The sequence below is a fragment of the Pinus tabuliformis genome, chromosome 6 (assembly GCF_031772625.1).
Source record: "Pinus tabuliformis cultivar Carrire ecotype Pingquan chromosome 6, CPIR1, whole genome shotgun sequence".
Taxonomy (NCBI): domain Eukaryota; kingdom Viridiplantae; phylum Streptophyta; class Pinopsida; order Pinales; family Pinaceae; genus Pinus; species Pinus tabuliformis.
In genome coordinates this window covers 519,886,734-519,905,104 of record NC_142292.1, presented here as the reverse complement: position 1 = coordinate 519,905,104, position 18,371 = coordinate 519,886,734, and the positions used below count along the sequence as shown (strand labels likewise).

Genomic DNA, 18,371 nt, shown 5'->3' with positions numbered 1-18,371 from the left:
ATAAAAGGGACAGGCCTATTTCAGACCTTTTCTAAGAACATTTCAACCTTCATAACATTTACTTGAAGTATTTCAGCCTATTTGATCAGTTCTCGAGCATCATAATTTCAATCCTTAAGTTTCATATCCAAGTTCTGCATGTTCTTGTCCATATTCGACATCATGTCATCCTTTACCTTTCCTTCTTGTTTGGCCTTCTCAAACCACAAAAAGGCATTCACACTTTCAGGAATAGCCTAACCAGCTTAATATACAGGGAATGTTTTGAATTCAATAACAATAATCATTGAAAAGATGCATGCAAAATCATTCTAATTGTATGCTAACTAGCAATATAAAACCAATTTATTTGAAAGTACCATTTGTTTATACTTCAAAAGCTCACATGAATCAAATCGTTTCCATGCTAGACCTAGTTCTATGCCCCTCACTCTAGTGGAAAATTTCAATGAACTTAAAGGAAAAATCACATGAAGGGAAAATGTATTGGAATGGAACCTAATGAATCTTGGAGAAAATATGTAAGCTTAGAATTCCTAAAACCACCAAAAACAACAGTCATGTCATTATTAAATATGATTTCAAAAAGAGACAGTGTATGTAAAAGGAAGTGACAAATGAATAATAGTGAAACTCTTTTGAACCCTTCAGATAGTTGGAAGGCAACAAACCTATAGGGTATGTGGTTGTTTTTGGATGCTAACATAGATATAACATCACCAAGAACATAAAGAGATTCGCTGATAGATTGAGCTTCCATAAGGAACTCCCATTGAACATCTGTTTTTGCTATTCTCTCACTTTTTGCCAGATCAATGAGCCACAACTTGCTCCTGGTACATTCCCTGTTGATTAATTTTTCTCCCTTTACCATCACACAAAGTACCTTGTGGATGGTAACATTGAAATCACAAACTTTCAATAGCTTGTTACTAGAGCAAAAAACACAAACAAATCAGAACTACCTCACTGGTTGATATTTTCATATAAATCAAGTAATTCTCACATGAAAAAAATAAAATACTGCAATTTTATTCAGGTGGGTCTTAAACTATTCAGATAAGTACTTTCTCTCACATAAACTATAAGATAAATTTTGATAATTGCTTGAAGCAGGTTATCAACTATTTAACAAATTGGTACTGTTTGGTTCAATTTAGTCAATATTTTTGATTCAACAAAACTACCCAATAAGTTGTAGCATAGGGGCAAGTTTATTATATGTTCTTTGCTGAATTTATCCTGATTTATCCATTTTATGTAGGAGTATGAAGTGATCCATGATGAAAGAATGCACACCAGTGAGAACGACTACTATTTTCATTAGAATTGGTAGAGCAAATGGCCCTTGCACTGCTTCTAGTTTGGAAAGCATCCAAACCTTATTCATAGTGTGTACTTGTACTTAAACAAGGCTTGGAACATGATGGACACATTTTGCTACCTTGATTTACTTCAAGCCTAATGGCAGACCACAAATTCATTCTCAATTCAATATACTAAAACTGTTTCGTAGAATAGAACAATATATGTATCAAATCTATCTCATCTTCATTCAAGAAACTAGAAATGAACTTAAACACCAAGAAAAAAATAAATTACTTTTTAACAGTATGCCCCAGCTGAGCTGGGGATGCAATTAGATCATGAATCTGCTCATTGTAAACTTCCAATACGCTTACAGAGATATCGTATTTAAATAATCCATTTCTCTCATTAGCTACATGAAATATCTCCTCCAATGTTCGATAGTTACTCCCCTATCATCATGTGTTCCCTCCATGGTAAATGTCTTCCCAGTTCCAATTTACCCATACGCAAAGATACACACATTATACCCATCCAAAACTGACATGATGACTAGTGCAATATCAACAAAAACAACCAATGCCCATGGAAATGGCTCTAATCAATGAATTTTTGTACTTATTAATAATAAATTTCAGATCCAAAAAATATTATTTTTTACATCTTACCTTGAATTTCTTGATTAGTAAATACTAAAAACACGATCAAATTTGAACACTTTCTTTGAGGAATCATTAACAGGATTCTCAATTCATTGTCTCTATTTGTATCAAATTCTGCCACTGCAGAAGCTCCCGCTGATATTTCTCCATCACTTAATGGACAAAACTCTATGATGTTTCCTGAAAAAGACTTGAAAATCACATTATCTAACCTGCTAATCCCTGTGTAATGCATAAAAAGAATTCAATTAGCAAGTTTCATGTAAGATTCAACACTTTATTTTAAAGCCTTTTCCTTTATATTGTCTCTTTTTTGAAATTCTTCTTGAGGTCTTCACAATGAAAAACTTAATAGCTTCATAAAAATTGATAAAACGGTAGCAATGATTTTCTTAGAAACAAAATACTTATCACTTACCCAGAGATTGCACAATAGCTGTCATCCCATCAATGTCAAGGATAGAACTGGCAAATTTATGTGTCTCTTCCGAAAGGTTATTATAATCTCTCTTTAGTATTTGCTACCAAGTATTTGACAAGATTATTCATAGAATATCTGATGAGGTGTAGTACAAGAAGAAGACTCAACTTAAATTTGTACACTAGTATTATTCAATACCAAAGTTATCTGAATTTTAGCCTTCAAGTCTTGAATTGATGAAGCCCAAAAAAAATTATGCCTTTGGTATGTGTCTTGAAGCTCCCTTGATTGAGAAGTTTTGCCTTCTATAACTTGATCTGTAACAAGGAAATTTTTGCATAAGATAATTCCAATTTGTTGGCTTATCAGTAATAAGAAGAAAAAAGATCAATTTGTTCCACCTAGACATTCAACATGAAATGACATGTTATCGAGTTCAGTACTCAGGTTTTCATTTTGACAATTAGGGTCATTAAGGGACATGCAGGCCTCTTGGCATTCATTTTTCTTCAATTCATACTCCCTAGTAAGCTCTTAATTCTTCCTTTCATACTCTTCTCTACATTTTGGAGTTTTTCTTCTAATCTACAAACTAATCAATAGAAGTAATGTTAATCCATCTCAAGAGTATTTAAAATAAGTACAAGGATGGCTCTACCAACATCTCTCAATATGTTGTGTTCCTATTTTTTTTCATTCCTAGCTATCTATAATTGAGCATTCAAAAATCCTCCATTCACATTGCCTATAGCCACATGAAAGACTACTTTTGAGATAGTCAGAACTTCCTACCATCTGTGATTTGATTTCTGGACAGCATCATCAAATTACAATAACTGAGCATATCAGATCAATTTACCCAAGTGATAAAATCTATAATGGTAGTAAGGTTCAGTTGGATCTCCCCAAGAAAAGGAAATCATTTCACTATTGTTTGAGCTTTTCAAGAACTGATAAATCAATTTCTTTTAAAAACTTCTAGCCAATTGGAGATATCTTATAAACAGATTCTGATTTCAATAGTGCAAATCCAGAATATAACGTGAACAGTTGCAATAAGGATGTTTGGTTCCTATACCGCATCTTCTTCAGTTCCTAAAACAGACAAGATGCTAGTGAACTGGATACATAAGCTGCCTACAATCCTTTGTTATCTAAAAATAAACATCTAAATGACTAGAATGTGAATCCTCCCAAGCAAGCGAATACAAAGCTAGAGGAAGATGCTCATTCCACTTTCTCCTCATCTGCAAGTGAAAAATCAATCAAATATTCTAAGGGCAAGTCTGGTAGTGCTACTTTTAGAGTTGTTTTCATCTTTAGATGTAAAGGGAGAGCTGAGAAGCATAAAGTGTTTTCCACAAAATTAGAGGAAAAATTGAATGCAAAGGAAGAGAAGAAAAACCAATTGCAAGTTAAATGAAAGGAGTTGCAAGAAGCTGAGATAAAGATGCTTAGGAAAAGTTTGACATTTAAAGCATGATTATTAAATTGGATATGGCTAATGCCTTTGACTGAGTTAGACACATTTTCCTGGTGAAAGTTCTTTGTAAACTCGGTATGGATGAGACCTTCATAAAATGGATATATCTCTTTATAGCCTCCCCTTGTATTGATTCGTTGGTGAATCACCAGGCTACTAGGTTCTTCAAAGCTTCAAGAGGTTTCCAACAAGGATGTCCCCTCTCACCCTTTCTTTATATAATTATGGTTGATGCCCTGAGTAGATCTTTGGAATCCCAATGGGCCTCCCTCAACCTCTTGGCCATCTGTTTCCAAGAAGGCATCAAAAGCATAAACCATGGACAATTTGTGGATGACACTATATTAAAGGGACGTGCTTCTACCACTATTTCTAGGATGTTTAAAAATATTATGGATAAATTTCTCAACTCTTCGAGTGGAGCTACGAGTGAAAATAAGTGCCACATATACAACTGGAATATTACAAGGAAAAAAAGAAAAAAAAATTGAGGAAATTCTAGGATTTAAAGCTATTAGAGAATAGCAAGAGTTCAACTACGTAGGGATCCCAATATTTTTGGATCGAGCCACATCGAATGCTTGGAAAAAAGTGAAAGATAAAATGAAATCCAAAATTGTAAACCGGGGTGGAATTTGGCTCAATAATGTGGGTAGAGAAATTTTGGTGAAGTCAGTCCTTTTGGCTATCCCCCTGTATCAGTTCACAACTCTACAAGCTCCCAAAAGTGTGCTTCACCAAATGGGCATGTTCATCAGGAAATTCCTGTGGGAAGGGGGCAAAACGGAAACCAAGAAATATCACTTAGTAAATTGGAAAATCGTCAGAGCTCCAAAGCAGCATGGTGGACTGGGGATTAGGGACACAAGATTGGAAAATATCGCTATAGGTGCAAAAATTTACTAGATCTATGTCACAAACTTGAGCCAGTGGTGGTCACAAGTTCTTAGGTCTAATTATATATCTCCATCAAATGACCGAGCTGGTTAATTGGCCCCTAGATGGGCTTCCCCATTTGGCGATTGATCAATTCCTCTAGGGACTTGTTCACAAAATATTTAAGCAAGATCCTTGGACATGTGGCCACTATTAATATATTTACTGATTCAATTCTTGGCCTTCAATCCTTGGATTCTGATCAATCTTTGGAGGACCTTTGTATATTCTTGGAAAGTAGCGGGGGGTTTCGCTGGAAAAGATTGTGGAATGGAACCAGTAAGGTGGTTGGAAATTATGGAGGATGGATAACATCCTAGAGGCTTTTCTCCCTCAACGAGAAAGGCTCTTGTGGTTGTTAAGTGGTCGTGACCCCTATTGAGGCCTCGAAATTCACTGCGACAACATGGGGGATAACCACCTGGTCCGGACCTTAAAAGCAACTCTTTTTCCGTTTGGTATAGTGGCGCCGACTAGGCATAATGGGACCAATTTCCCAGAGAGGATTGATTTGAAAATGTTATTGGGGATGATTTAAGATATAATGGAAAATGACTCAACTAATTGTAATCTAATCTAAATAATAAACACATGCATATATCTTTAATCTAACATTATATAGCTATAAATATACCTGAGAATAAAATAATATATGCGATCTACAGAGATGTCTGGAAGAAATTGGTAATAAAGATCATTCAACTTCCAAAAAAAATTAAATCATTCAAGATAATTGTATTGGACAAATAGTTAGACAAAAAAATTGAGAGAACTATATCGCATAGGGTAATTGTTCATGTATTCAAGATGGAATCAAAGATGAAACATCATAAAAAAGTGTAGTAATGCAGAAATGTAATTCAAAATTTCACACATAAAGAAATCAAAATAAAGTATTGCTAATGCATAAATAGAACACAATCATACGATAAAAGTACAATATATTAAAGTTTCCGCTCATGGGATTAGCAACATTGATCCAATTTCATCAAATCAAACACACTCTAAGAGTATAGAAGTGCAATTTTAGTAGAGCATACTCAATATTCAAAGAAAAATAGATCCTGTTCCATTAATTTCATCAAAACCTTCCCAAAAATACAGAAGTGTAATGTCTTGAAAAGTGTTTTTGATAAAATTTTGGACCCCTCTCTAAATGAATAAGAGGGGTTTAAATACTAAAATACATACTTCAAAAATAGATTAATACAAAAATAGCTGAGGAGGTTTCAAACAACCTTCCTCGGAGTGGGAAAAAATAAAACTAAAAATAGAATTAAACTAATGACTAGCTCATTTCACTTGAACTAAATTAATTGGCTAACATGATCTCTGAGATTGCAAATGTCGATCATTGGTTTGTGCTGAGGTGGCTAGCTAATTATGGATTTTAACTGCCCAGCAAATATTGCATCTGACAAAGGTGGCACCATCTTTTGTGTAGAGGTTGTTAAACACCACAGAGTCATCCATTGGTTGTGTGATTTTCCTAGAAATTGCAAGTATGTCTCCCAATCCAGTTTGATTAGTTGTTTAATTGCTTCTTCCTTGTCCTACGTTGTCTGTTTCCATTGTTGCTCCAGTTGTTTGACATTTGGTAGAAACCTTGGTATGCACTCTTTGACAAGGTTGGCACTATGAAGGTTTTCATTAACAGATTCTATTATACTACTTGTTGCTCTTGCTGCTATTGTTGTCGCCCTTTCTTCCTGTTTCAACATGAATCCCAATCTATATATAGAATATCTTTGTGGGATTCCTTTATTTTTAGTCGATCAACATTTCTTCCCTCCTCAAACTCTTGCCCGGTGAGAAATTCATAAATTTTTTTCTGGATTTATTCGTATTCAAACCTCATATCAATTACTTGGTTTGACAATTTATCACTTGTCTCACAGTAAGGATTAATCTGTGAGATTTTCTGACAGAAAATTTCTTCCTGCTAAATTAATAAGGAATTTAGCTTGATTGTTTCTTTGACGAATTCGTCATTTTGTGATTTATCTTTAAATTTATCCACCATGGTTTGCATTTGATGAATCTGCGAATCCCTTTCTGATAAGTTGGCTTATTGTTTTACCCTAATTTACTCGAATTCCCTCTGAAGCTGAGCTACATGTTGTTATGCTTGCTGATTAGTTTTTTCTTGTTCTAATTGTTGTTCAAGCAACAAAATTTTATGTTCTTTTTCTTTTAGTAGCATTCAGACTTCTGTTGCTTTATCGATGGTTGTTGTGGCACAAGCTCCTGCGAACTATGACATCTTCGCGAGACTCTCCAATGGGTCAATAGGAGTGTACGTCCACACGACATCCATTAGTTAATTCTCTAGAATTGTAACATCCATGGTGTCTAGTTTCCTCTTCTTACTTTGTCTTTTAAATACATTCTTATGATTAGGATTGTATAATATATCTAATGGAGGTATCTCTTCAATTCTCAAGACAATTTCGGAGAAGGAAAAGCAGGAATAACCTCAATATCTTGAGTACCTATAGCCCCTTGCTCTGTTGTGTCTTGATTTGCTTTGTGATGAGCCTGTTTGGGGTTTTGTAATTCGTATGTTTCATCAAGGTTTGTGCCAGTTTGAAGCTTCTGACTGAATTTCTCCCATTCCTTGTCTAAGTTGATGACTCAAATTTTTCCTGTTTGAGCCGAAGTGGAAGAAACTTTTGTCTGCTTCTTTGCTAAGGCTTGTTCGGTTGTTTCCTTAGTATTTCTAGTTGTATGTTTCTAAGAATCTTTGTTAGGATCTCCTCCTCCATTCTGAGATTGTTTTTATGAGTGTTCTGACTTGTGATTCGACTTCTCTTGGGTTTCTTCATCACAATTTTCTTTCGAACCTCCCTCCAGGCTTACACTAGGAGTTGATTCACTTATTGGTTCAATTTGTAATAGGTCCAATAGGACCTTTAACAATCTCTTATCCCTATATACATGAAAGACATTAATATCATCTAAGCTTAACTATAATGATGATGAATGTAGGACTTGTGCAAAGGTTTCTGCTCCTTGAAATAGGTCATCGAAGGCATCCTCATCATGAGAAAAACATTTTTTACTTTAACCATAGTGGTAAAGTCTTTAGCAACCTGATTTGTGTCATACTATCTCCCTAGAACTATGGTCAATTTCAAAGACATAATAATCTGTGCTTCTTTTTACTACATGCCCATAGACATGTAGTGCGAAAGCACCACATTGTAATGGGAAGACCGGCCAAATGGCTTTCTTCTGTTCCCTTAGGCCTTTGGTTAAACTACCCTCCCCTAATTTCTAGTAGGCAATCTCTTTGGCCAATAGCTTGTCTGGGACATAATATGGGAGGATACTCAGAGAAGCAAAACTCCCAAAAACTCTGATATAAGTGAACGTCTCTTCATAGAACCATCTAGCAATTAGCAAGATGTCTACCATGGCTTCTTCAAAAAATTTAGGGGTCATTCTATCAAAAATCTTTTTATGAAGAGGCATCATAATACCCTGGCAGATTTTGTAAAAATGGGGATGGAATTGGGATTCCCACAATATTTTATGGTATATATGGATGGGGAAAGGTTTCTTTACAGTCCACTTCCATCCCATGTTTGGAAATTGAGAACAAAAACAAATGGTGTCCATAACGTAAGCACTCATATAAAAAGGAGGGGAAATTCTTGAGGAAACACTTCTCTTTTGTCTATATTTGCTAATAGCCATTTCTAAATTGTCTGATAAAATCTAACTCCAGTTCGTAATTGTTGCATCAATTAAGGGAAGCCATTCTATAGAAAATCTGGTACTATCAACTTTACCAAATAATCTACACATCATTGTAGTTGTAAAATTATGTGGTGTAGACAGGGATGCAATTGGGTACATACCGGATTTGTCCCATTTGAATTTTCCTCCTCCTGACCTCTAGGTCTATGTAATGTCCAACGGTTCTTAGTTTTCTTTGGCGAAATTCTCAAGGAAATATTTATTATAGAACTTTTGAGGCTCTGGTAGTTGGTATCTGGTACATTTGGCGCAGATTGTCTACCATCAAAGACCTCATGACCTCTTTCCTTTTATTCTTGAAAGTTTTGTCTGAGACATCTACATCATCAATCACACATTTTACCATATCTGTGTATGGAAATATCTTAGGTCTTGCTGCAATTCTGTGTAAGAATGAACACGCTCCTTCAAAATAAGAAGCGTCAGATGATTCTTGGGCATCAGTTGTCGCCTTTCCAGTGGCTTGGGTTTCTCTTCTTCCAGTAGGTAATACATAGCTTCCCATGATGTGGTTCCTCCATCTTTGCTATAGGTGGTATCAGAGAAAAGTGGTCTCATGTATGATTTCTCAAATTCTGTAGATTTTCCATTCTTTTCCATCTTTTCCAACATTGTTTTCTTTGGAGGTTCCCTGAAATGAAGCAATGGATATTATCGGATAAACACAGGGCGAAAATGACAAAGAAAACTCAATGATACAATTAATTCTGAAAGGTGACAAGGAAGATGCTTTTATTAGAAAACGCAGATGAATGATATCAAATCACGTCAAGCCGTTATAATCATAAATGTCATTAGAACTTATTAAATTTGAGGCCTTTATTATTCATTTAAGTCATCTCATTGCAAACGTGTGAGGAAAAAATTTAATGTTATGAGTTTAAAGTGTGAAATACCGATTATGTGATTACGATAAAAATTATCGCAATATCATATTTTTGCTTATGCGTTATTTCATATTATTTTATAATTTTGCGAGATGTGATGAGCGGCGTACGTTTTATCTTTTGAAGCATACTTTTCTTGAATGAATATTTATTGGATAAAATGACCTTTTACTATGCGGCGGACTTAACCACAATTTATAACATTTGTTTCATACTTTCATCGGGTCCGGGTCATATCGCGTTTCTTAGATTTTCTTACTTCACATGATTGGCCTCTGAGTAAGTGCTATGATGCGATGAGTGTTGACTTGTTAAGTTGCAATATCGCAATTCACATATTCTAAAGGCTTTGTTAGTTGTGATTTTCGTGAATGTCGATATGTGATTGTGATAGGCACTTTATTCTACATGGAATACCTTAAGTCTTAGTTTTAAATGGAAATTTTAATGATATCCTAAGTTTATTACGGTGATCCCTTTGTATCAAATTCACAAATCCTGGTTTGCTAATTAACCTTTGACACACATGATCCATCGCTATGCGATAAAGTGAAAATTTCTAGTTGTAAAGGGTTTTGGCTTGATATCTTATATTATTTAAAAATTTATTTCTAACAATTTCAAAAAGGAAGCGCTTCATGGCTAAGTTTTCGAGAATATTTTGTAAAGAGTCCCCATTTATCAATAGGATATTAACTATTAAATCAACAAATGGGGGGGTTGTTGAACAATAAAATAATTGGCGATTCACTGGAAGAACCAGTTGTCTCTGATATTTTTTGGAAACTTCTAAAAATTCCAAATTAAAGATAGTTTAGAAAATAGAAAATTCATGAAATTTAAGATAAGTAACATTTATCTGAATAAGAAAACAAAACTCACCTAATTCTTATCCACTTGATATCCTCTTCAAAATGAAAACTCCTTTGTCTATATCAGTATTTACTTGGTTTAAAGATAAAGCAGGGGTCTCTTGTAGATTAGCTTTTAGATGTACTCGTTTGTCACAGATAGAGCCTCTATTGCCAGTAGGTGTCCATAGCCTTGAAAGGGTTACCTTTTAGCCATAAATGATTCAGTATCCCATCCAAATAAGAGTGCAATTTTTAGAGATAAATTCAGACTCATATACTTATTCTCTTTTCTTTCTTTTTAAACAATTTATTTTTCTTCTAAAAATTTTCCCTTTTTCTACTTAGAAGTCACTGTCTTGGTTTGGTGGCCAAAAAGTGACAATGCCATTCACTAGTTGTAATTCAACTGAACAAGTTGGCTCGTGATGAGACCCCTTATCTTTTGATTAAAATAATCTCAAGCCATTACCTTGTTTTGATATGTAGTATTGGTAATGTCAGTCAATTATTTCCCTATGAACATGGTAAGTCGACTCTAAATGAGACCTCTTATCTTTTAAGTATTAGTATATTTTAGAATTACAATCTAAAATGAGAACAATTTACTAGATGGGGAGAATCATTGACTCCTTAAGAGTTTCTGGATGACAAGTATAGAGTTAGAGGTTCTTATCTGCATACAATCTTTTCTTTGTTAAAGATACTTTTCTTGATTGCTAATAGAACAAAGGTCTCGTTATGAAGTTGAGGTTTCACAAAGGATAATTGATTTTGGTGGAAAACAAGCAAATTTCAGAGAGACAAAACTTAGCTTATGTTTCAAATTCATAATTATCTTCTTAACAATCTCTACTTATACAAGAGAAAAATCAAAATATAAAAGATATTTTTTATTGAAAGGTCAAAAGTAAATACTATTTAACTTTTATTTTCGAAGGAAAAGTACAGGTGATAGTGTACAAGGGATAAAAGAGGTTATCTTCTATGAAAAAAATTCTTTAAAATCTGCCCATTAACAGGAAGAGAATCTGTCTTGCCTGATAAATCTTGCAATAAAAACGTTGATGGGTCGATTTGTTCCGCAATCTGAAATAGGCCACACCACATTCTTTGGAATTTTGTATGCTTACCTTTTTCCTCGTGTGCTTTATCCCACTTCAATACTAAGTCTCCGAGTTGAAAGGATTAAGGACTTATAGAATTTGCATCAAACGAAGATTTGACCAACTTTTGATGATGTGCATGTATGATCTTGGCTTTATCTCTTTCTTCTTCGAGTTTGAGGATTTGCGATTGCCCTAATTGCATAGTAGAGGAAGGAGTTTCTTTAATAAATTGAACTAGGGCTAGAGAGGGAAAATCTACATTTGTAGGAAGGACAACTTCATTCCCATAGACCAAATTAAAAGGAGAAGTGCCTATTGAGGCCTTCATTGTTATTCGATCCACCCATAGAGAAAATGTTAAAAATTTATTCCAATTTTTTTGACTTTGATCAATAGTTCGTTTGATGATCCTTATGATATTTGTATTTTTTGATTCAACGAGACCATTTCCCTAAGGATAATAGTTAGCAGAATATTTAAGCTTAAAACCTCTTCTAAGAGAAAATTCTGTCATGGCATTCCTTGTGAAATAGGATGCATTGTCAAACATGAGAGTAGTTGGTAAGCCAAATCTGGTAATAATAAATTGATCAATAAATTCAATGATGTTTTCAAAATTGGCTACCTTGAGTGGAATTGCTTCTATCCACTTAGTGAAGTAATCAGTTGCCGTAAGGATATATTTATGCTGCTTTGAAGAGTGAGGAACGATATCACCTATTATGTCCAATCCCCATTGCTGAAATGGTTGTTCAATGTTGACCGACTTTAATGCTAATGCAGGTTTCCTCTGTCTTCCAGCAATTGTTTGACAAATTTTGCATTTCCTTACATATTCGTGTGCAACTTTAAATAAGGTTGACCAATAATAACATGCAATATTTTATGCGTTGTTGTGTCTCCTCCAAAATTTCCACCAACTGGTCCATCATGGAGTTCCTACAAAATCTTCTCTGCCTTAGATTTTTCAAGGCATCTAAGTAAAACAAAATCATAATTCTTTCTAAATAAAACATCATTGATGATCTCATATTGCTTGGATTTTAATCTCAAAACCCTTTTTATTTTGTAGCTGAGCTGCATAGGAGCATATCCATTTTTCAAATAAAAGATGACATCAAAATATTTAGATTCAGTATCGTTCAGGGTTTACCTCACACATTTGTATATCATCACATGAATATTTTGATGTTGGTCAGCTGGATGCTCCAGATAACATTCTAAAAAAACCTTGACCTTTAACAATTTTAGTTGGTCTAATCTCAATGTCATACTCTTGTAGTGTTGTTAACCAATTTGCTCTTTTCTCACCTACTTCTCTTTGCATTAGTAAATTTCTCACTACTGAGAATGGGTTTGAAATGTTTTATTGATTTGAAAACAACCAAATCCTATTTTCAACATCTGAATAATTTAATTCAACCCCCTGCAAATTGGAACTAAAGAAAGAAATTGGAGCTTCGACTTTCTCATCATTGACCTGTGTCAGCATAACTACATATGATGTCTTGGAAGCAAAAGTGTATAAAATAAAATGATTAGAAAAATTTGGAGTTGCTAAAGAGGGATAATTTATAATTTCTTGTTTGATAAGATTAAAAGCTTCATGCTCAGTATGTCCCCATTTAAAACCATAATTTTTAGATATCATTTTGGGACTCAACTATATTCAGTAAGTCATTCACGTATGACCATTTCCATGAGAGGTAGTCGTAACTGACTAATTTCTCATGATTTTCGAATAGTTCACTTAACACTCATTGCATTAGGTGATGCTCACAGGGGTGAATAAGTGGGATTGAAACTAGTGAAATGAATCACATAGCGTCAATCATCACTTCCGGGGCTTGCATCCGATAACCAGGTCTTCCCGAGAGGTCATCAGCTTGCATCCAGTAACCAAGACTTCCTGGGAGGTCGGCTGATGATTGACGCTATGTGATTCATTTCACTAGTTTCAATCCCACTTCTTCGCCCCTGTGAGCATCACCCGATGCAATGAGTGCTAAGTGAACTATTCAAAAATCATGAGAAATTAGTCAATTACGACTACCTCTCATGGAAATGGTCATACGTGAATGACTTACTTAACGCAATTGAATCCCAAAATGATATCTAATATAATGCACTGTGTAAACCCCCATACTTAAACATAATTTTTTTCTTGATCATGGATTGGAGGGGTAAAATAATTCGTGAAAATTTAGAGACAAATATTTTGACAAATTTTGTCTGACCTAGGAAAGATTGCATGCATTTTTTATTATGAGGCAAAGAGATTTAAGAAATTTCTCTTATCTTATCAGGATCTATGTGAATACCATATTTATATACAATAAATCCAAGAATATTACCTTCACTTAAAGCAAAGAACGATTTCTTGGGATTTAGAGAAATCCCATATCTCTGACTGCTCCCATATCTCTGACAGCATTCAAAGATTTGTTTCAAATCCTTTAAATGATTACTGTGCTTTTTCTAATACATAGTTATATCATCTAAGTCAATTACCACCGTTTTATTTACCAAACCTTTGAAAGCTGCATCCATGGCTCTCTGAAATGTTTCACCAACATTGATTAATCCAAATGGCATCTTTTGGTAAGCGTATGTTCCCCATTTGGTTCTAAATGTGGTCTTTAGTCAATCATCTGGATGTACGAGAATTTGATTATAACCTAAAAATCCATCCAGAAAATACATCAACTCTGAGCCTGCAATTAATTGCAGTATCCGTTCCATAGGAGGCAATGGAAAGTTGTCCATTTGACAATATTTGTTGAGATTGTGAAAGTCTATACAAATTTGAATATCTCCATTATTTTTCGTGAATGGGACTAAGTTAGAAACCCACCTTGAATGTCTGATAGGAAAAATTATTTTGGCTTTGAGAAGTTTATTCAATGCAGATTTGATTTGATTTTCCAAGTTTGGGTGAATCTTTCTCAACTTCTTCTATACAGGCTTCTCTTCGGATATCATAGGAATGGTATATTGAATGATGGAAGTATCATATGTATTAAGATCATCATAAATCCAAGAAAAAACATTCTTATATCTCTTCAACAAATGAATGAAGGCTAATATTTCATCGGATGTAAGACTAAGACCTAGATTAATATTTTGAGGCTTAAGGTTAGTTCTAAGATTAACTAACTCAAACATCAAAGTTGAACTTTGGAGCTTCGATTTAGTTGGTTTCTTGAATATGTCCTTAAGATCATATAATTCTTCCAGCTTAACCATAGATTTAGGTATGGGATTTACACTTGTTTCTTGCTTAAGCTGGCTATCATGATGATCTTCATCTATTATCAGGTCATCATAAGAGGATTCGGTTGTTAAAAAATTTATGATATCTGAATCATTATCAAAAACTCGTCAATTAGTGATGTTATTGGGAATAGAAGGCCTAAAAACTAATTTTATAGAAAATCGATCAGGACTATAATCTCCTGGCGGTATGAGCTTGGATCCAACGTTGGCCAAAATATCGGCACTTTCATTTTAAAGTCTTGGAATTGGGGAAATGTTGAATCCTATAAAATGTGAGGTGAGGTCTTGGACTAGTGATTGATAATGTTTAAAATGTCTAGAAAGAGAGTGAATAGTATTCCTCACCTATTTAATTACAATTTCCAAATCTCCAAATACTTTAAGGTAGTTGATATCAAGGCCAATGGCTTTATACAACCCTTGTACTAATGCTTCGTACTCAGAAGTGTTATTTGTGCATTCAAATTCAAGTCTGCATATGTGTTCGGGGCTAACCAATATGCAACCTACTCTAGCTCCGTCATTAGATTTAGATCCATCAAAAAATAATTTCGAAAATGAAGAATTGACTACAGGTTTATCTACAAAATTGATACATTCAGAAAAATTTGTTTGAGAATAATTTTCTATTTGTAATGTAACAAAATTTTCCAAAAAGGGTGAAGTATTTGCATTAAAATTGCCGAGAAATGATTCGACTGAATAATTTCCAATGATGTTGCTACTATATGATATTGGCTCATTTTCTCCTTCTGGCTCTGTGATGATATACTCATTAGCAGGTAGCAGTTATAATGTGAAAACGAGTATGTGGATTTTGCATGTTTTACAGTTTGAGAGTGGGATGGTGGCCTCTGCAAAATCCCGGTGGCTAGAGTTGAGGTTGTTGTTTATCAGTTTCAGTGTCATGGACGCTTGGAATTATGCTCCTAAGAGTCAAAATGATGGTAGGAATGTTTTTCTGTGTGAGGTATTAAAGGAAAATAAATAAATTTTGAGTATAATTGGAAGCTCGAGGGTGTTGGGCTTTGGTTGTTCTAAGTGTTTGCAGTCAGAATGGATTTGGGACACTGGGTGGGTTCGTAATTCTCTCCAGAAGAGGGAGGAGAATTGGAGTCGGTGTGAGGTTGGGAGGTGCATACTTGTCGAGGATCAGGGTAGTCTTTTGTGGGTGAGAGAGGGTGCTTGGTTGTGGGAGATCGTGGAAAATAGTGCCACTTTTTGGAGCCTGATAAAAAGCGAGGTTTTGGAATCCAACATACAAGGTACTAAATATAGTTCTTGGTCGGGCACATGGGGAAGCCACAAGCCGAGGTCTAGTGGGCTGAGGGTTGGTTCCTCGGTGCAGGGTGGTAGATACAGACCCTCCTGTCTCACCTGTGTTCAAGATCATTGGGACCTGAGGGAAGCACTAACAGAACTCCAACGCAACATGCACCAACAAATGCATGAGAACATGACCATGCAAGAAAGGGAGATTGAGAAATGGGAACGCATTAGGCAATTGGAGGATGAAGTGGATGCACTGCGCCATCAGCTGGAAAATTTGAAGATCAAGGTGGAAGCCATGGAGGATGGCATGGAGGCAAACACGGAGGGCATGACAGACCAGGAGAATTCCAAAGACTCAGAAGATGCCTCCCCTGGCCTGGATCTAAATAGCCGAGCTCCTATGGATATCTGACCACCTCTGTATTCGTTTTTTTTTTATTTATCAAAATGACGAACTGTAAATCTATATACCTCTTATTTCAATTTTGTCGAAGTTATAGCTGTAGATATCCCAAAATGGGAAATTTTTGTAAGCAGGATAGCCATATCTACTGCAATAGTCTAGATGGGCCAAGAAATTTTAATCATCTTGTTGAAGCATGGATAAATTGATGTAAAGACCCAATTTTTTTGCGAACGAGTGTGACTTTTTAATATAATCTATACTCATTCTGGTTTTTAAAAAATATGGTTTTGAGATATGGCATTTAAAAAAATAATAATAAGAATAAAAAAAATAAATATGAATCATATATAAAATATTTTGACGTCCACTTTAATATATATATATATATATATAATGTCGCAACTAAGAAAAACACCAAATTGTTATATGATACCCCTTTACTTGTGGGACAAGGGACCTAACTCCATGCAATGATCTGACTATTAATGTTTATGGAGGTGTACATACTCTAGCCCCTTATATAGTTGAACATGCGACATCTTATGAGAAATAATTTGTTCTTAACCATTATGTGTATGTATGTAATGCCTTGGAAGACTGAATTGAAAATGAAAGGGTCTTTCAATTTGATTTGAATAAATTTCTAGTGAGAATGGAGGATGTCCCCCACTAGCTTTAATAAGATTGCAAAAGAATAAATGATCGAGGCATCTCCCACCTAGATGTGGTGTTCGTGGTGTTGGAGAGGATGTGGTTCCTTCAGTGTGTCACTTGTTTTCCTTCATGTGTGCTAATACAAACCCATAATCCCTATGGTAGAGGGATGTTGGAACACTATGTCTTAATGTGCAACAAAATGATGGGAAGGAGTGCAAACACCTCCCCAGCTAACGTTTTCTGCGAGACTTATAAGTTGTGATCGTTAGAACACAAGGTTAAGGATGGTTGTACTCAAGCGAAGGCTTGATAGCTAGGTGAGGGACTTTGATTGACTAATTTTTATGATGACTTTAAAGGACTTTGAGGGAGATCTCTCCTTGGTGGGTTGGTAGGTTCATGAGAGTACATTGTATCTTCATTTTCTGTTAGTTTTATGGTTGTTTATGGACCTATTTTTCCTTTCAATTCCTTATATGTTGCATTCTTTATGAGTTCTCTGGTATTTCTACTTTTTTTGGAGCATTAAAAAGGCCTCGCAAAGGAAAGGGCTCTAGGTTGAGCAAGCCCAACGTTATGGAGATTGCATTAATTATTTTGGTCACTTTGCCCATTCTAGATCGTGGTAGAGGGAGTGCGAAGTTGGGGTGTTATTACTACGAGGGTTTCTAATTTTAAGAAGTAAATGACAAGTAGTGTTTGGTAGACTAGGGGAAGAAGTGGAAGAATAATGTTTGGGTAGGCTAAGTCTCTTCCTTTACACATCCCGATCATCTTTCCTAAGCTATTGGAGATGCCTAAGAGGAAAATATTTTTTGCTACAACTAGTGCTTGGAAAGGGCTAAAATAAATATGGAGGAGTTGGAGAAGGTTGTGGAAGAATGGAGGAATAAATTGATGGAGGACCATATCCCTGAAGAGGTACAGGGATAAGTCTTTCATCCAATTGATTCACTCTTTGGAAACAATTTTTTTCAATATTCTTGAAACCTATTAGCTTATTAAAACCATTTCTTCTCAAGCCCTAGAGAGGACATAAACAACCTAGGAAGACACTGTGCAAATAGTTTATAATTTTTAGGGAAAGTTTAAAAGAATGAGTAAAGGGGTCTTTGGTATTGGTGTTTTAGTCACGTCAATAACATAGGGAAAATTAGCCCAATTACAGGATGATGGGGTAGGTGGCACCCCATCCAACCTTATCATTCTTGCGGATGAGTTCAAACCTTTAAAACCAAAGAAGGAATGAGAAAAAATAACAAAGGAAGTTGGGGATAGGTAGGTAGAGGAGCACCTCTAAACCCCTTTGTTTAATGTTTCTTTTCTTTGTTTATCAAGTTG

At 35.0% G+C, this 18,371-nt stretch overlaps 1 pseudogene; it reads right to left on the bottom strand.

Moving 5' to 3' along the window:
- Positions 1 to 107: 107 nt before the first annotated feature.
- Positions 108 to 9,077, bottom strand: LOC149259593 (kinesin-like protein KIN-14R; annotated as a pseudogene).
- Positions 9,078 to 18,371: the final 9,294 nt, after the last annotated feature.